Raw genomic sequence first — 20,447 nt, 5'->3', positions numbered from 1 at the left:
AAAAGAGTAGGCCACCAGAATCCACAGTCTAGAATTTTTCTAGCTGTTCTTTGAGGGCCAAAATGTCCTCCACTCTCAGATGAGTAGCATGCCTCTAAAATGGATTGGAATTCTGGTTGAGGCACACACCGTCTAATTACCTGGCCAGCACCACACCTCCATAAATATGGATCATCCCATATAAAATATTTAGACTCGCTTTTCAGCTTGTCTCTTTGATGCTTAGTAAAATTTGGAGAAAAAGTGTGGTTAACTAGATATTTAGCTACAGGTGCATACCAAGGGACTATCTCAGATACCACATGTAAGCTATCAAATGGAAAATTATCATTTATAGGAGTGGGATAATCCTTAATGTGTTCAAGGTGACTCAAGTGGTCTACCACTAAATTCTGGTTACCACTCCTATCCTTAATTTCTAAATTAAATTCTTGCAGCAGCAGTATCCAACGTATAAGCCTTGGTTTGGATTCCTTTTTAGCTAATAAGTATTTTAGAGCTGCATGATCTGAGTACATTACTACCTTAGTACCAAGTAAATAGACTCGGAATTTATCCGGAGCAAAAATAATAGCTAGAAGCTCTTTTTCAGTAGTGGTGTAATTAGATTGAGCAGCATCTAAAGTCTTAGATGCATAAGTAATTACAAAAGGATCCTTACCTTCGCGCTGAGCCAGCGCCGCTCCTACTACATGGTTGGAAGCATCACACATAATTTCAAGTGGCTGGCTCTAGTCTGGTCCTCTTACAATTGGAGCTTGAGTCAGAGCGATCTTCAGCTTATCAAATGCTTGCATACAGCTCTCACTAAACTCGAACTCAATATCTTTCTGTAGCAATCTGGATAAAGGCAATGCTACCTTACTGGAGTCCTTAATAAATCTCCTGTAAAAACATGCGTGGCCAAGGAATGAACGGACTTCCCTCACGGAGGAGGGGTAAGGTAAACTAAAAATAACCTCCACCTTTGCTGGATCTACAGAAATGCCAGTATTAGACATAACATGTCCTAGTACAATTCCTTGTTTTACCATAAAGTGACATTTTTCAAAATTTAATACAAGGTTTGTACTAACACATCTATCTAACACTCTAGATAAACTATCCAAGCAAAGGCTAAATAAATCACCATATACGCTAAAATCATCCATAAAACCCTCCATACAGTTCTCAATAAGATCTAAAAAGATACTCATCATGCATCTTTGGAAAGTAGCAGGTGCATTACACAAGACAAAAGGCATTCTTTTATAAGCATACATTCCAAAGGGACATGTAAAAGTGGTCTTCTCCTGATCTTCAGAAGCTATATGAATTTGAAAGTATCCTGTATAGCCATCTAAAAAACAATAATGAGATTTACCTGACAGGTGATCAAGCATTTGATCAATGAATGGCAAGGGGTAATGATCCTTGCGAGTGGCTTGGTTGTGACTCCTATAGTCAATGAAAACTCTCCATGAATTCTGCACTCTAGTTGTCAGGAGCTCTCTATGCTCATTTCTTACTGTTGTGACTCCAGACTTCTTTGGCACCACTTGAACTGGACTAACCCATTCGCTATCTGAGATGGAGTAAATGATATCTGCTTCAAGTAGCCTGGTCACTTCCTTCTTGACAACTTCTAAGATGGTGGGATTCAATCTTCTTTGAGGCTGACAGACAAGCTTTGCTCCCTCTTCTAAGAATATTCTATGCTCACAAATTTGGGACTGATGCCTACTATATCCACCAAGCTCCATCCAATTGCTTTCTTGTGTTTTCTCAGCACACTGAGCAGTTGCTCTTCTTGTTGAGAAATGAGTTCCTGTGCAATGATAACTGGAAACTTCTGCTTGTCCTCAAGGTAAGCATACTTCAGGTATGGAGGGAGCGGCTTTAATTCTAATTTCTGCTCATAGCTAGGCTCTGGATCATCTGGGGCTGGTGATAATGGTAAAGTGTTCTCATTATTTTCAGAAAGTGTCCTCACACTTGGACCTTGCTCCATGTACTTCTCTTCTGATTCTTCCTAGTGAACTTCAGCCACAGTTTCATTAATAATGTCACATTGGAAGATAGAATAATCTTTCGTAGGATGCTTCATAGCTTCATTTAAACTGAAACTCACTGTTTTGCCATCTATCTCAAAGGAGTAAGTTCCTGAGAATGCATCCAGCTTGAACTTTGAAGTCTTCAGGAATGGTCTTCCAAGCAGGATTGATGATGTTCTTCCTGAGTCATTAGGGGGCATTTCTAGGATGTAGAAATCAATGGGAAATGTGAGCCCCTTAATGCTCACTAATACATCTTCATCAATTCCAACTACTGTAATAATGCTTTTATCTGCTAACACAAAACGAGCTGCTGACCTTTTTAAGGGAGGGAGCCTCAAAGTATCATATATAGATAAAGGCATTATATTAACAAACACTCCTAAATCACACATACAGTCAGAAAATATCACACCTCCAATGGTACATTTAACTATACATGGACCTGGATCACTACATTTCTCAGGTATACCTCCCATCAAAGCAGATATAGAACTATCTAAAGGAATAGTTTCTAATTCATTAATCTTATCTTTATTTATGCACAAATCCTTTAGAAACTTTGTGTATTTAGGTACCTGTTGAATAACATCAAAAAGGGGAACAGTTACCTCGACTTTTTTGAATATTTCTACCATTTTGGGATCAAGTTCCATCTGCTTTCTGGGCTTCCTTGCAAGTTATGGAAAGGGGATAGGATGGGTGCGATTTACAGCTTCTGCATCCCTTGGTGCTTCATTCTGTGGTTGAGCCTCCTCTTCTTCAACTATGTCTTGTACGTCCTCTTCCTCTTCAGCATCTTCCACTTCCACCATATCCTCTGCTGGCACGTGTTCTGGTGGGCTTGGCTCCTCATAGTTCCTCTCCTGTAATATGGTTCCAGACCTCAAAGTGATGGCATTGATGCCACCTTTGGGATTATGCAGTGGTTGAGAAGGAATTTCACTGGAGCTTGAAGGTTGATGTGTGGAATTAAGTGATGAATCCATCCGAGAGACGAGAGCTTGTAAAGTGGCAGTCAAGCCATTCAGACTAGAGTTCAGCTGCGCCTGCATGTCCTGTTGCCCTTGCGCAAGAGAATGGAGCATCTCGTCATTTGATGAGGAATTAGAATAAGTGATCTGAGGAACTTGTTGTTGGTTGTGCTGGGTTCCTTGTGATTGTCTTAGGTGAGGTGCTCTGTAAGGTTGGTTCTGATTCTGCTGTCTATTATTGTTATTGTTATTCCACCTGTAGTTTCCATTGTTGTCTCTGCCTCCTCTGTTATAGTTGTCCCTCCAACCTTGGTTGGAGTTGTCTTCCCATCCTTGGTTATAGTTTCCACCTTGGTTGTAGTTGCCACCTTGTTGATTGTATCCTTGATTTGGGTGGTCATAGAAGTTATGAGTGGCTGCCACAGTGTTGTCTTCCTGTTGGAGCTGCGGACATTCATCAGTATAATGACTATAATCAGCAAAGATCCTGCACACTCTTTGTGGAACCAACTGTTGGCTTTGCTGTGGCGGGGAAGGCTGAGCTTTTTGTGCTTGTTGTTGATTCAACTGCATTTGTTTCAGTAGGTTGGTCATTTCACATATACTCTGTGTGAGAGCAGTAGTTTCAATGCTAGAAGAAACTTCGGCAACAGCCTTGGGATGGTTGCGCCTCTGTCTGTGATTCCTAGTGGACTCAGCTAAGTCGCTGATCAGCTGCCATGCTTCATCTACGGTTTTGTACTTTTTCAAAGAACCATTACTAGCACCTTCCAGTGTAGTCTTATCCTGGGGGTTCATGCCTTGAGTGAAGTAGCTGATCAATACTAGTCTATCAATCATGTGATGGGGACATGCGTCTAGGAGATTGTTGAAGCGCTCCTGGTGCACGAAATTGTGATGTCCAGGCTCAACCTATTCCTGGCACGTGAGCAACTTGGTATGCGTAATCGTGATTACACATTCATAATTTGTCACAACTTCGATACAACTAACCAGCAAGTGCACTGGGTCATCCAAGTAATACCTTACGTGAGTAAGGGTCGAATCCCACGGAGATTGTTGGTATGAAGCAAGCTATGGTCACCTTGCAAATCTCAGTTAGGCAGATATAAAGTGACAATGGTGTTTTTGAATATTATATAATAAAATAGGGATAGAGATACTTATGTAATTCATTGGTAGGAATTTCAGATAAGCGAATGGAGATACTTTCGTTCCTCTGAACCTCTGCTTTCCTGCTGTCTTCATCCAATCAGTCTTACTCCTTTCCATGGCTGGCTTTATGTGATACATCACCACTGTCAATGGCTACTTTCGGTCATCTCTCGGGAAAATGATCCAATGCCCTGTCACGGCACGGCTAATCGTCTAGAGGCATCACCCTTGCCAATGGCTTCATCTTATCCTCTCAGTGAATAATATGCTCACGCACCCTGTCACGGCACGGCTATTCATCTGTCGGTTCTCGATCATGCTGGAATAGGATTTACTATCCTTTTGCGTCTGTCACTAATGCCCTGCAATCGCGAGTTAGGAGCTCGTCACAGTCATTCAATCATTGAATCCTACTCAGAATACCACAGACAAGGTTTAGACTTTCCGGATTCTCTTGAATGCCGCCATCATTCTAGCTTACGCCATAAAGATTCTGGTTAGGAGATCTAAGATATATTCATTCTAGCTTATTTCATGTAGAACGGAAGTGTTTGTCAGGCACGTGTTCATAGGGGAGAATGGTGATGAGCGTCACACATAATCATCACCTTCATCACGTTCTTGGGTGCGAATGGATATCTTAGAAGCGAAATAAGAAGAACTGAATAGAAAACAGTAGTACTTTGCATTAATCTTTGAGGAACAGCAGAGCTCCACACCTTAATCTATGGAGTGTAGAAACTCTACCGTTAAAAATACATAAGTGAAGGTCCAGGCATGGCCGAGATGGCCAGCCCCCCTGATTTAAGAACCAGGCGTCCAAAGATGATCCTAAGATCCTAAGATCCTAAGATGATCAAAAGATGCCTAATACAATAGTAAAAGGTCCTATTTATAATAAACTAGCTACTAGGGTTTACATGAGTAAGTAATTGATGCATAAATCCACTTCCTGGGCCCACTTGGTGTGTGCTTGGGCTGGGCTTTGAGTGTTACACGTGTAGAGGTCTTGCTTGGAGTTGAACGCCAGCTTTTGTGCCAGTTTGGGCGTTCAACTCTGGTTTTGGCTCCTTTTCTGGCGCTGGACGCTAGATTTGGGTAGAAAGCTGGCGTTGAACACCCGTTTACGTCGTCTATTCTTGCCCAAAGTATGGACTATTATACATTGCTAGAAAGCCCTGGATGTCTACTTTCCAACGGAATTAGAAGCTCGCCATTTTGAGTTCTGTAGCTCCAGAAAATCCACTTTGAGTGCAGGGAGGTCAGAATCCAACAGCATCAGCAGTCCTTCTTCAACCTCTGAATCTGATTTCTGCTCAAGTCCCTCAATTTCAGCCAGAAAATACCTGAAATCACAGAAAAACACACAAACTCATAGTAAAGTCCAGAAATGTGAATTTAACATAAAAACTAATGAAATCATTCCTAAAAGTAACTAGATCCTACTAAAAACATACTAAAAACAATGCCAAAAAGCGTATAAATTATCCTCTCATCACAACACCAAACTTAAATTGTTGCTTGTCCCCAAGCAACTGAAAATCAAATAGGATAAAAAGAAGAGAATATACTATAAATTCTAAACTATCAATGAAACATAGCTCCAATCAAATGAGCGGGACTTATAGCTTTTTGCCTCTTGAATAGTTTTGGCATCTCACTTTATCCATTGAGGTTCAGAATGATTGGCATCTATAGGAACTCAGAGTTCAGATAGTGTTATTGATTCTCCTAGTTCAGTATGATGATTCTTGAACACAACTATTTTATGAGTCTTGGCCGTGGCCCTAAGCACTTTGTTTTCCAGTATTACCACCGGATACATAAATGCCACAGACACATAACTGGGTGAACCTTTTCAGATTGTGACTCAGCTTTGCTAAAGTCCCCAATTAGAGGTGTCCAGGGTTCTTAAGCACACTCTCTTTTTTTTTTTTTTGCTTTGGACCTTGACTTTAACCGCTCAGTCTCAAGTTTTCACTTGACACCTACACGCCACAAGCACATGGTTAGGGACAGCTTGGGTTAGCCGCTTAGACCAGGATTTTATTCCTTTAGGTCTTCCTATCCACTGATGCTCAAAGCCTTGGGATCCTTTTTATTTGCCCTTGCCTTTTGGTTTTAAGGGTTATTGGCTTTTTCTGCTTGCTTTTTCTTTTTCTTTCTTTTTTTTTCTATTTTTTTTGCCTATTTTTGTTTTCTGCAAGCTTTGTTCTTTGCTGCTTTTTCCTGCTTCAAGAATCATTTTTATGATTTTTCAGATTATCAAATAACATGTCTCCTAGTCATCATTCTTTCAAGAGCCAACATATTTAACATTCTTAAACAATAACTTCAAAAGACATATGCACTGTTCAAGCATACATTCAGAAAACAAGAAGCATTGTCACCACATCAATATAATTAAGCTAAGTTCAAGGATAAATTTGAAACTCATGTACTTCTTGTTCTTTTGAATTAAAACATTTTTCATTTAAGAGAGGTGATGGATTCATAGGACATTCATAACTTTAAGACATAGTAACTACTACTAATGATCATGTAATGAAGACACAAACACATATAAGCACATAACATAGAAAACGAAAAACAGAAGAATTAAGAACAAGGAATGAATCCACCTTAGTGATGGTGGCATTTCCTTCTTGAGGAACTAATGATGTCCTTGAGCTCTTCTATGTCTCTTCCTTGTCTTTGTTGCTCCTCCTTCATTGCTTTTAAATCTTCTCTGATTTCATGAAGGATGATGGAGTGCTCTTGATGTTCCACCCTTAGTTGCTTCCAATAATTGTGTGGAAGAAAATGTATCCCCTGAGGTATCTCAGGGATCTCTTGATTTGCAGTCAAATGTTCTACCACTGAGCTATAGACCCTTGATGGAAGCTTTTGTCTTCCCTTTCCTCTTTCTAGAGGTTTCTATGGCCTTAGGTGCCATCAATGGTTATGGAAAAAACAAAAAAGCTATGCTTTTACCACACCAAACTTAGAATGTTGCTCGCCCTCGAGCAAAATAAGAAAGAAAAGAAGAATAAGAAGAAGATATGGAGGAGATGGATGGGAGTGTGTATTTGGCCATATGGGTGGGATTGGGTGGGAGAGAGATGTTGAATTTTGAAGGTAGTGGGTGTATGGATGTGAGTGGTAAAAGGAAAACAGAAAGGATGATCATGAATGGAAAGAGAGATGATGAGGTAGGTGGGGATCCTGTGGGGTCCACAGATCCTGAGATGATCCTGTGGGGTCCACAGATCCTGAGGTGTCAAGGCATTTACATTCCTGCACCAATTTAGGCATGTAAAATGCCCTTGCACACAACTCTGGGCGTTCAGCACCAGGTTGGTGCCCATTTTGGGCGTTCAAAGCCCATTTGCTGCCATTTCTGGCATTGAACGCCAGAACCATGCTTGTTCTGGGCGTTCAGCGCCAGAACCATGCTCTATTCTGGTGTTTGAACGTCAGACAGATGCTCCTCCAGGGTGTGATTTTTCTTCTGCTGTTTTTGATTCTGTTTTTGATTTTTTTGTTTGTTTTGTGACTCCACATGATCATGAACCTATAAAGACATATAACTAAGAAAAATATAGTTAGATAAATAAAAATTGGGTTGCCTCCCAACAAGCGCTTCTTTAATGTCAATAGCTTGACAGTGGGCTCTCATGGAGCCTCACGGATGTTCAGAGCATTGTTGAGACTCTCCAACACCAAACTTAGAGTTTGGATATGGGAGTTCAACACCAAACTTAGAGTTTGGTTGTGGCCTCCCAACACCAAACTTAGAGTTTGACTGTGGGGGCTTTGTTTGACTCTGCTTTGGGAGAAGCTTTTTCTGCTTCCTCTCCATGGATGCAGAGAGAGATCCTTGATTTGTAAACACAAGGTTGTCCCCATTCAATTGAAGGATCAATTCTCCTCTGTCCACATCAATTACAGCTCTTGCTGTGGCTAGGAAAGGTCTTCCTAGGATGATGGATTCATCCTCTTCCTTCCCAGTATCCAGGACTATGAAATCAGCAGGGATGTAAAGGTCTTCAACCTTTACTAACACGTCCTCTACTTGTCCATAAGCCTGTTTTCTTGAACTGTCTACCATCTCTAATGAGATTTTAGCTGCTTGCACCCCATAGATTTCCAGTTTCTCTATTACAGAGAGGGGCATGAGGTTTATTCCTGAACCAAGGTCACACAGAGCCTTAAAGATCATGGTGCCTATGGTACAAGGTATTATGAACTTTCCAGGATCCTGTCTCTTCTGAGGCAATGATCACTTAGTTCATTGATGAACAAGGGAGGTTCAACTTCCCAAGTATCAATGCCAAATAATTGGGCATTCAGCTTCATGATTGCACCAAGAAACTTGGCAGTTTGCTCTTCAGTAATATCCTCATTCTCTTCAGAAGAGGAATACTCATCAGAGCTCATGAAGGGCATAAGGAGGTTCAATGGAATCTCTATGGTCTCTAGATGAGCGTCAAAGTCCTTTGGTTCCTCAGAGGGAAGCTCCTTATTGATCACTGGACGTCCCAGGAGGTCTTCCTCCTTGGGATTCACGTCCTCCACTCCCCTTGTAGGTTCGGCCATGGTGCTTATGTCAATGGCCTTGCACTCTCCTTTTGGGTTCTCTTCTGTATTGCTTGGGAGAGTACTGGGAGGGATTTCAGTGATCCTTTTACTCAGCTGGCCCACTTGTGCTTCCAAATTTCTAATGGAAGACCTTGTTTCATTCATGAAACTTACAGTGGCCTTAGACAGATCAGAGACTAAGTTTTCCAAATTAGAAGTGTTTTGTTCAGAGTTCTCTGTCTGTTGCTGAGTGGATGATGGAAAAGGTTTATTATTGCTAAACCTGTTTCTTCCACCATTATTAAAGCCTTGTTGAGGCTTTTGATCCTTCCATGAGAAATTTGGATGATTTCTCCATGATGAGTTATAGGTGTTTCCATAAGGTTCACCTAAGTAATTCACCTCTGCTATTGCAGGGTTCTCAGGATCATAAGCTTCTTCTTCATAAGAAGCCTCTTGAGTACTGTTGGATGCAGCTTGCACTCCATTCAGACTCTGAGAGATCATATTGACTTGCTGAGTCAATATTTTATTCTGAGCCAATATGGCATTCAGAGTATCAATTTCAAGAACTCCCTTCTTCATAGGCATCCCATTATTCACAGGATTCCTTTCAGAAGTGTACATGAACTGGTTATTTGCAACCATGTCAATGAGTTCTTGAGCTTCTGCAGGAGTTTTCTTTAGGTGAATGGATCCACCTGCAGAGGTATCCAATGACATCTTAGATAACTCAGACAGACCATCATAGAATATATCCAGGATGGTCCATTCTGAAAGCATGTCAGAAGGACACTTTTTGGTCAGTCCTTTGTATCTCTCCCAAGCTTCATAGAGGGATTCACCTTCCTTCTGTCTGAAGGTTTGAACATCCACTCTAAGCTTACTAAGCTTTTGAGGAGGAAAGAACTTGGCTAAGAAGGCCTTGACCAGCTTATCCCATGAGTTCAGGCTATCCTTAGGTTGAGAATCCAACCATAGTCTAGCTCTGTCTCTTATAGCAAAAGGGAAAAGCATGAGCCTGTAGACTTCAGGATCTACTCCATTAGTCTTAACAGTATCACATATCTGCAAGAATTCAGTTAAGAACTGAAAAGGATCTTCAGATGGAAGTGCATGAAACTTGCAGTTTTGCTGCATCAGAGAAACTAATTGAGGTTTCAGCTCAAAGTTGTTTGCTCCAATGGCAGGAATGGAGATGCTTCTTCCATGTAAATTGGAATTAGGTGCAGTAAAGTCACCAAGCATCCTCCTTGCATTATTATTATTTTCGGCTCCCATCTCCTCTTCCTGTTCGAAAATTTCTGAAAGGTTATCTCTGGATTGTTGTATTTTAGCTTCTCTTAGTTTCCTTTTTAGAGTTCTTTCAGGTTCTGGATCTGCTTCCACAAGAATGTTCTTGTCCTTGCTCCTGCTCATATGACAAAGAAGAGGGCACACAAAAATAATAACAATAGGGATCCTCTTTACCACAGTATAAAGGTCCTTATGTGAGTAGAAGAAAAGAAGAAGAGGAAATTCGAACACAGATGGAAGAGAGGGTTCGAATTTAGTGAGTGATGTGAAGGAAAGATGTTAGTATATCAATAAACAAATAGAAGAAGATGAGAGGGAGAAGTGAATTTTCGAAAACAATTTTTGAAAAAGAGTTAGTGATTTTTGAAAATAGTTTTTGAAAAATGTTAGTAGTTTTTCGAAAATTAAGATTTAAAAATTAAAATAATAGTTAATTAAAAAGAAATTTTGAAAAAGAAGGAAGGGATTTTTGAAAATGAGAGAGAGAGTTAGTTAGGTAATTTTGAAAAAGATAAGAAACAAACAAAAAGTTAGTTAGTTAGTTGAAACAAATTTTGAAAAGATAAGAAGTTAGGAAGTTAGAAAAGATATTTTGAAATCAAATTTTTTTGAAAAAGATAAGATGAGAAGATATTTTTGAAATTAGTTTTGAAAAAGATTTGATTTTTAAAATCTCAATTAATGACTTGATTCATAAGAAATCACAAGATATGATTCTACAACTTAAAGTTTGAATCTTTCTTAACAAGCAAGTACCAAACTTCAAATTTTTGAATCAAAACATTAATTGATTATGTTATTTTCGAAAATTTGATATAAAAATAAGAAAAAGATTTTTGAAAAATATTTTTGGAATTTTCGAAAATAACTAAGAATTTTGAAAAAGATTTGATTTTTGAAAAAGATAAGATTTTCAAATTGAAAATTTGATTTGACTCATAAGAAACAACTTGATTTTAAAATTTTTTGAAAAAGTCAACTCAAATTTTCGAATTTGATGAGAGAAAAAGGGAAAGATATTTTTTTTATTTTTGAAATTTTTTTGATGAGAGTGAAAAACATGAAAATTATGCAATGCCTGAAATTTTTAGATCAAAACATGTGATGCATGCAAGAATGCTATGAATGTCAAGATGAACACCAAGAACACTATGAAGATCATGATGAACATCAAGAACACAATTTTGAAAAATTTTTAATGCAAAGAAAACATGCAAGACACCAAACTTAGAATTCTTTAATGCTTAGACAATAAGAATTCAAGAATGCATATGAAAAACAAGAAAAGACACAAAACATGCAAATGCAAAGATCAAACAAGAAGACTTACCAAGAACAACTTGAAGATCATGAAGAACACTATGAATGCATGATATTTTCGAAAAAAAAAATGCAAGATGCATATGCAATTGACACCAAACTTATAACATGACTCAAGACTCAAACAAGAAACACAAAATATTTTTGATTTTTATGATTTTATGAATTTTTTTGGATTTTTATTTTATATTTTTCGAAAATTATATGAAAAAGAAAAAATAAGGATTCCAAAATTTTTAACATGAATTCCAGGAATCTTGCATTCTTAGTCTAAAGCTTCAGTCCAGGAATTAGACATGGCTCACTAGCCAGCCAAGCTTTCAATGAAAGCTCCAGTCCAAAACACTAGACATGGCCAATGGCCAGCCAAGTTTCAGCATTTAACACCAGAGTATATTGCTCTTGATAACAAATTGCAAGCCTCAGTCCAAATAAATTTAGACATGGCTTTACAGCCAGCCAGGCTTCAACATGCTTCATGAAACACTAGAATTCATTCTTAAAAATTCTGAAGACAAATAGATTTTTGAAAATATTTTTATTTTTATTTTTATTTTTTTTTCTAAAACAGATGAAAAATTTTTGAAAACAAAACAAAAAGAAAATTACCTAATCTGAGCAACAAGATGAACCGTCAGTTGTCCAAACTCGAACAATCCCTGGCAACGGCGCCAAAAACTTGGTGCACGAAATTGTGATGTCCAGGCTCAAACTATTCCTGGCACGTGAGCAACTTGGTATGCGTAATCGTGATTACACATTCATAATTTTTCACAACTTCGATACAACTAACCAGCAAGTGCACTGGGTCGTCCAAGTAATACCTTACGTGAGTAAGGGTCGAATCCCACGGAGATTGTTGGTATGAAGCAAGCTATGGTCACCTTGCAAATCTCAGTTAGGCAGATATAAAGTGACAATGGTGTTTTTGAATATTAAATAATAAAATAGGGATAGAGATACTTATGTAATTCATTGGTAGAAATTTCAGATAATCGAATGGAGATACTTTCGTTCCTCTGAACCTCTGCTTTCCTGCTATCTTCATCCAATCAGTCTTACTCCTTTCCATGGCTGGCTTTATGTGATACATCACCACTGTCAATGGCTACTTTCGGTCATATCTCGGGAAAATGATCCAATGCCCTGTCACGGCACGACTAATCGTCTGGAGGCATCACCCTTGCCAAATGGCTTCATCTTATCCTCTCAGTGAATAATATGCTCACGCACCCTGTCACGGCACGGCTATTCATCTGTCGATTCTCGATCATGCTGGAATAGGATTTACTATCCTTTTGCGTCTGTCACTAACGCCCTGCAATCGCGAGTTAGGAGCTCGTCACAGTCATTCAATCATTGAATCCTACTCGGAATACCACAGACAAGGTTTAGACTTTCCGGATTCTCTTGAATGCTGCCATCATTCTAGCTTACGCCACGAAGATTCTGGTTAGGAGATCTAAGAGATATTCATTCTAGCTTATTTCATGTAGAACAGAAGTGTTTGTCAGGCACGTGTTCATAGGGGAGAATGGTGATCAGCGTCACACATAATCATCACCTTCATCACGTTCTTGGGTGCGAATGGATATCTTAGAAGCGAAATAAGAAGAATTGAATAGAAAACAATAGTACTTTGCATTAATCTTTGAGGAACAGCAGAGCTCCACACCTTAATCTATGGAGTGTAGAAACTCTACCGTTAAAAATACATAAGTGAAGGTCCAGGCATGGCCGAGATGGCCAGCCCCCCTGATCTAAGAACCAGGCGTCCAAAGATGATCCTAAGATCCTAAGATGATCAAAAGATGCCTAATACAATAGTAAAAGGTCCTATTTATAATAAACTAGCTACTAGGGTTTACATGAGTAAGTAATTGATGCATAAATCCACTTCCTGGGCCCACTTGGTGTGTGCTTGGGCTGGGCTTTGAGTGTTACACGTGTAGAGGTCTTGCTTGGAGTTGAACGCCAGCTTTTGTGCCAGTTTGGGCGTTCAACTCTGGTTTTGGCTCCTTTTCTGGCGCTGGACGCCAGATTTGGGTAGAAAGCTGGCGTTGAACGCCAGTTTACATCGTCTATTCTTGGCCAAAGTATGGACTATTATACATTGCTGGAAAGCCCTGGATGTCTACTTTCCAACGCAATTAGAAGCGCGCCATTTTGAGTTCTGTAGCTCCAGAAAATCTACTTTGAGTGCAGGGAGGTCAGAATCCAACAGCATCAGCAATCCTTCTTCAACCTCTGAATCTGATTTCTGCTCAAGTCCCTCAATTTCAGACAAAAAATACCTGAAATCACAGAAAAATACACAAACTCATAGTAAAGTCCAGAAATGTGAATTTAACATAAAAACTAATGAAATCATCCCTAAAAGTAACTAGATCCTACTAAAAACATACTAAAAACAATGCCAAAAAGCGTATAAATTATCCGCTCATCAGCTCCCAATATTCATAGAGAGTCTCGGATTCGCCTTGAACAATCATTGAAATCTCTTTCCTCAATCTATCAGTAACTTCAGCTGGAAAGTATTTTTCCAAAAATTCTCTTCTAAGCGTATCCCAATTAGTAACAGTCGCTTCCGGTTGAGTGTAGTACCATTCCCTCGCCTTTCCCTCAAGAGAAAACGAGATGGCGGTTAACAGAATAGAAGTTTCATCTGCACCATGACGCCTAACAGTAGAACAGGCTGTCTGGAAATCCCTAAGATGCTTAATAGGCTCTTGAGCAGGTAAGCCATGAAACTTGGGCATCAAGTTGATTAGTGTAGTCTTTCGTTCAAAATCTGCAGCCAAAGTTGGGTGATGCACTTGATACGGTTGCAGTGCGAAGTCTGGGGCTCCTGCCTCCTGGAGGGTAATTCTCCTAGGTGCTGCCATGTTACCTGCACGTGAATCAACTGAATTAGTAGTAAATGAGCTTGTCTCGCTCTCAGATGGCGGTTCCGAGGGTGACTGGTGAATCGATAACAATCACTTCACCACCCTCAGAGGCTAACCAACGTCGAGCTCGGCTAATACGTGAAAGAGTTCTTTCAATTTCAGGATCAAAAGCGGCTAAGCTCGGATCAGGCAATGAACGCATCATTCAATGAGAAAGACATATAGCTCAAGGTAACAAAATAAAAATAAAATATGGAAATAAAATAAAATATGTACACTAATCAATAATCTAGCACACTATTGCAACTCCCCGGCAATGGCGCCAAAAATTGGTGCGTGGCAGAAGTTAACCAATTAAGAGATTTCAAATAAGAAAATAGCGTTGCACGTATAGCTCTTAACCAGCTAAGATCCACCTCACCAATTTAAAAAGGGTTGTCACAAGTTTTAGAAATACAAATACTGGGAGTATGAGTCCCATGTCGTCTCCCAACGAGTTGCAGGAAAGAGTGCTAATTTATTAATCAGAAAATTCCCAGAAAGTTTGAGTTTTGATAATGAATAACTAAATTAATTGAGAATTAAAGCAATAAAAATAAACTAAGAATAATTATTGATATTCCAAATAAAAGGCCTTGACTGGGGGAATAATTAAGTGGAAGTTCTATCCTTGTTGGAATCTTCTCAAGTGTAGTGTAAAGAGGTTGTTGTTCTCACTTGGTTAACCCTTACTGAATAAAGGAAAGTATAGTGATTAAACCAACTTTTACCGGCAAATCCTAGTCCTCTCCCCTGGGAAGGTCCAGCGTTAGCAGATACAGAATTAGCCAACAACGTCCAACTTAACTAGGCACTTGAGAATTCCAACTCAAGTGTCTCCTCTTAATCAACCCCCATGTCAAGTAGAGGATCTACTCCATTGACATGAAATTAATAATCATAAAAATATAAGGAGATATAATTAAATAAAATAAAATAGAGAATTAAAATTAATTAAAAATAAAAATAACTCTATATATTAATAAACTCAAAATGTAACATACTTATTTAAATAAAGTCAATAATCAACGGAAAAGAGTAAAGAATAAGGAAACAAACTAAAGTAGTATCTTCACGGAGGTAATGGCTCTTCAACATTCACAATCCAAAGTAAAAGCATAAACTATCAATGTAACACTAATCTAGATTCAGATCTAAAACAAAAGTAATCCTAATTTGATGAATCTGAATGTGTGTGGATGCGTGTTGAGTCTCTGCATGTTTCCTCGCTTTATTCTATGTTTCTGGGACAAAAATTAAGTTAAAACGCGGTCCAAAATTGCCCCCAGCGTATTCTATAATTTCTGCAGATCGCGCAGGTCACGCGTACACGTCGTCTACGTGTTCGCGTCGTTCAACGATTTTCCTTGTCACGCGTTCGCGTCATTCGTGCAGATTCCAATGCACGCGTTTGCGTCAGGCACGCGTTCGCGTCGCTGCGATTTCTTCTTTTTGCGCGCTCGCGTGGGCGATGCGCTCGCGTCATTGTTCGCTGGTCATCTCCTTGGTTTCTTGTGTTCCTTCCATTTTTGCAAGCTTCCTCTCCATTCTCTAAGCCATTCCTGCCCTCTGAGGCCTGAAACACTTAACACACGGATCACGGCATCGAATGGTATAAAGGAGGATAAAAATACATAATTAAAAGATCTCTAGCAAGCAAGTTTTCAACCATGAAACAATTTTGGGAAGGAAGTGTAAATACATGCTAATCATATAAATAAGTGGGTAAAGACTTGATAAAACCACACAATTAAACACAATATAAATAATAAAATAATGGTTTATCATTGCGCTTCTTTAATGTCTTTAGCTGGACTTCACTGTACATAACTTAGTACCAGTGTTGAGCCTACTGGCTCTATATCTCCTTCAAGGTAATATTTAACTCTCTGTCCATTGACAGTGAACCTGTTTTCAAGATTTTTACCTTGAAATTTCTATGTGCCCATAAGGTGATACACTAGTAATCACATAGGGTCCCTTCCAATGGGATTTGAGTTTCCCAAGAAATAATTTGAGTCTTAAGTTGAAGAGCAGGACCTTCTGTCCTGGTTCAAATACTCTTGAAGATATTTTCTTGTCATGCCACCTTTTTTATTTTTCCTTATAGATCCTTGCATTTTCAAATGCAGCTAATCGGAATTCATCCAACTCATTTAGTTGGAGCAGCCATTTCTCTCCTGCTGCTTTAGCAGCAAGGTTGAAGAATCTAGTAGCCCAATAGGCCTTGTGTTCTAGTTCCACTGGCAAATGATAGGATTTCCCACATACCAGCTGATATGGTGAGGTTCCAATGGGGTTTTGAAAGCTGTTCTGTATGCCCACAAAGCATCATCAAGCTTTTTAGCCTAATCCTTTCTAGAGGTGCTTACTATCCTCTTTAGGATCCGCTTTAGTTCTCTATTTGAGACTTCAGCTTGCCCATTTGTTTGGGGATGATACGGTATTGCTACTTTATCGCGAACTCTGTAACGGCTTATGACAGAATCTAACTGTCTATTGCAGAAATGAGTACCTCCATCACTAATTAGTGTCATAGGGACACCAAATCTACTGAAGATGTTCATTTGGAGGAACTTCATCACTACTCTAGTGTCACTAGTAGGTGTTACTATTGCTTCAACCCATTTAGACACATAATCTACTACTACAAGAATGTAGGTGTTTGAGTATGAAGGTGGGAAAGGTCCCATGAAATCTATACCCCAAACATCAAACAGCTCAATCTTTAGGATCTCTTGCTGAGGCATGCCGTGACCATAAGGGAGATTTCCAGCCCTTTGGCAAATATCACAGTTCCACTCACCTTCAAAATGTCCTCCATAGTCCGAGCCATGGCAATGCCATAGGATCCTCTGTGCCTCTTCCTCAGACTCACACCGTCGGATTATTCCATCCGAGCATCTCTTAAAGAGATATGGCTCATCCTATAAGTAGTATTTTGCATCATGCATGAGTTTCTGGGCTTGCTACCTATTAAACTCCTTTGGAATGAACTTTATGGCCTTGTAGTTTGCAATGTCTGCAAACCAAGGTGCTGTCTGGATGGCATAGAGTTGCTCATCTGGAAAGGATTCAGATATGTGAGTGGAGGGAGGAGAAGTCCCTGCTACTGGTTTAATCCTAGACAACTGGTCAGCCACTTGATTTTCTTTGCCCTTTCTGTCTCTAATTTCTATATCAAACTTTTGCAGGAGTATTACCCATCTTATGAGTCTGGGCTTAGAGTCCTGCTTAGTGAGAAGATACTTTAGAGCGGCATGGTCAGTATAGATAATGACCTTAGATCCTACTAGGTAGGATCTGAACTTGTCAATGGCATAAACCACTGTAAGTAGCTCCTTTTTTGTAGTAGTGTAGTTTTCTGCGCATCATTTAGTACACAACTAGCATACTAAATGACATACAGAAGCTTGTCATGTCTCTGCCTCAGAACCACGCCAATGGCATGATCACTGGCATCACACATTTGTTCGAATGGCAAGTCCCAATTAGGTGCAGAGATGATAGGAGTAGTGACAAGCTTGGCTTTCAGAGTTTCAAAGGCATGCAGACATTCTTGGTCAAAGACAAATGGGATGTTGATGAGCAGATATTTTACATACTTTTTGGCATCATCTTCATATAGTTTTTAGTATGTTTTATTTAGTTTTTATTAAGTTTTTATAGGTTTTAGTGTTAAATTCACATTTTTAGATTCTACCATGAGTTTTTGTGTTTTTGTACAATTTCAGGTAATTTCTGGCTGAAATTGAGGAGATGGAGCAGAAGTCTAATTCAGAGACAGAGAAAGCACTACAGATGCTGTTCGGATCTGACCTCCTTGCACTCGGAAGAGCTTTTCGGGATCTATAGATGTCCAAATGGAGAGTTCTCAACGAATATGGAAAGATGACTTCCAGAACTTTTCCAAAATATATAATAGTCCATACTTTGCTTAAGATTAGAAGGCCCAAAACTGGCGTCCAACGCCAGCTTCCTGCCCCTTTCCAGGCGTCCAGCGCCCAAAGAGCAAAACCCGGCGTCCAAACGCCCAGAGATGACCCCCTATCCAACGTTCATTGCCCTAAAAGCCTCATAGCACGTGGATCTCATCAAAACTCAGCCCAAACACTCAGCCCCAGAAGTAGATTTTAACACTAGAAAGACTGTTTTACCCTTACTAGTCAACTGTTTAGTATTTAAGGGATTATATTTATGTTATTCACATCTTTACCATAATTTAGCATATTTTCGAGTTTTACATTGTATTCTTCTTTCAATATGAGTTTCTAAACCTCCTTGGTTGAGGGAAGGAGTCCTGCTGAGTCCTATGAATTAATAAAAGTATTACTGTTTCTTCTTCGATCTGTGTCTGATTTATTCTAAGATTTATACTCGCTCTTCAACACGGTGAATAGGATGATCAGTGACAATCAGCTCTGTTCATCATACTAAGATGAACGTTCCTAATAAACACCCGCATCTACTTGGGTTTGTGTGAATACGTGATTGGAAAGCACGAGCCAACAGCTATGTTTATACATCTCTCAGACGGCTAATCCATGACTTCGTTGGGGACTTCTTGAGACACCAATTCAGCCGATTACTGGGGAGATTAGGGTCTTTGTGGTATAGGCTAGAATCCAAAGAAGCAACATTCTCTGATCCAGAAGATTCGACTGTATCTGTTACATTTTGAGTAGGATCGCCAAGAGAATGAACTGCTAGAGCTTCACCCTCCGTCAGATTGGATGACCACGGCCAATGACGTTTAATCTGGAGCAGAGGAGATTGATAACCAGGCGTCATGGCATTGATCACTTACAGCCTGCCATAGAAGAGATCTCTCACAAGCAGAGAAGACAGTACTATCAGAGTTAATTCAGAAAGACAATGTAACTCCAATCCTTAACCCTATTCCTATTACTGACTCCAATCCAATTTACAAATACAACTTATGAATAGTTTCCCCTTATCATAAAAACATAACCTTCTGATTCGCCTGACTAAGACCTGCAAGATAACCATAGCTTGCTTCAAACCACAATCCTCTTGGGATCGACCCTGACTTGCTCAGGTATTACTTGGACGACCCAGTGCACTTGCTGGTACAGCTGTACGAAAGTGTGGGGATTCATGCTACCAAGTTTTTGGCGCCGTTATAGGGGATTTTTTGAGTTTGGACAAACTGACGGATTGTCTTGCCCCCTAGATCAAGTAATTTTTATTTTTGTTTGAGTCTTTTATTTTTGTTTTCTTCTTTTTTTTTGAAAAAATTAAAAACTTTTTCAGATATATTTTTATTTTCTTTGTTTAATCTTTGTTCTTAGTTTGAGTCTTTCTGTTTGTGTCACAGGTAATTTTCTAACTCTTTGAGTCTTTTTTCTAAAAAGCTTTCAAAAATTATTGTATTTTTGTTTAAAGTCTTGTTTCGAATTTTAAGTTTGGTGTTTGAGTCTTTTATTTTTGTTCTTGTTGAGTTTTTCGTTTCTTTGAGTCTTTGTTTTTGTTCTTATTGCAATTATTGATTTTTTGGTATCTTCCTTTCAAAAATTTTTCAAAAATATTTTTTCTTTGGTTAAATCTTGTGTCAATTTTCTAAGATTGGTGTCTTTTTGTTATTTTTCTTTCAATTTTTGAAAGTTTGTGTTTAGTTTTCTAAAAATTTTAAGTTTGATGTCCTTTTTATGATTCTTGTGTTCTTTGAGTCTTTGAGTTTTGTTCTTTGTGTTCTTGTTAGTCTTCAAAGTGTTCAGGAGTTCTCTTTCTGTTTTGATCTTAAAATTTTTGAGTTTGTTGTCCCTTTGTGTTTTCCTCCAAAATTTTCAAAAATTAGGGGTGCTAGATCTAAAAATTTTAAGTCTTGTGTCTTTTACGTGTTTTTCTCTTTCATCATTAAATTCAAAAAATAAACAAAAATATCTTTTCTATTTTTCTTTTTACTTAATTTTCTAAATTTTTCAAAAAAATTCAGATTTTAATTTCAAAATTTCATCTTATCATATCTTAGTCTTCAAGTTTTCAAAAATCAAATCTTTTCAAAATAAAAAATCTCATCTTTTTCAAAAATCTTATCTATTTCTCATATTTTTCAAAATTTAAAAATCTTATCTTATCTTTTTCAAATTTTAAAATTTAAGAATTCAAATTTCAATTTTCAAAATTAAATCTTTTTCAAATCTTTTTAATTTCCTATCTTA

The 20,447-nt window shown here is 38.7% G+C and overlaps 1 non-coding gene across 1 annotated transcript; it reads left to right on the top strand.

Moving 5' to 3' along the window:
* The first annotated feature begins 9,499 nt into the window (after window positions 1–9,499).
* On the top strand, window positions 9,500–9,607 carry LOC112725877 (small nucleolar RNA R71). The gene has a single exon (XR_003164958.1). It is a non-coding gene; the product is annotated as a small nucleolar RNA R71 (small nucleolar RNA).
* Window positions 9,608–20,447: the final 10,840 nt, after the last annotated feature.

This window comes from Arachis hypogaea, chromosome 11, assembly GCF_003086295.3.
Source record: "Arachis hypogaea cultivar Tifrunner chromosome 11, arahy.Tifrunner.gnm2.J5K5, whole genome shotgun sequence".
Lineage (NCBI taxonomy): Eukaryota > Viridiplantae > Streptophyta > Magnoliopsida > Fabales > Fabaceae > Arachis > Arachis hypogaea.
The sequence above is the reverse complement of the archived record's forward strand: the minus strand, read 5'-3'. Positions and strand labels throughout refer to the sequence as shown.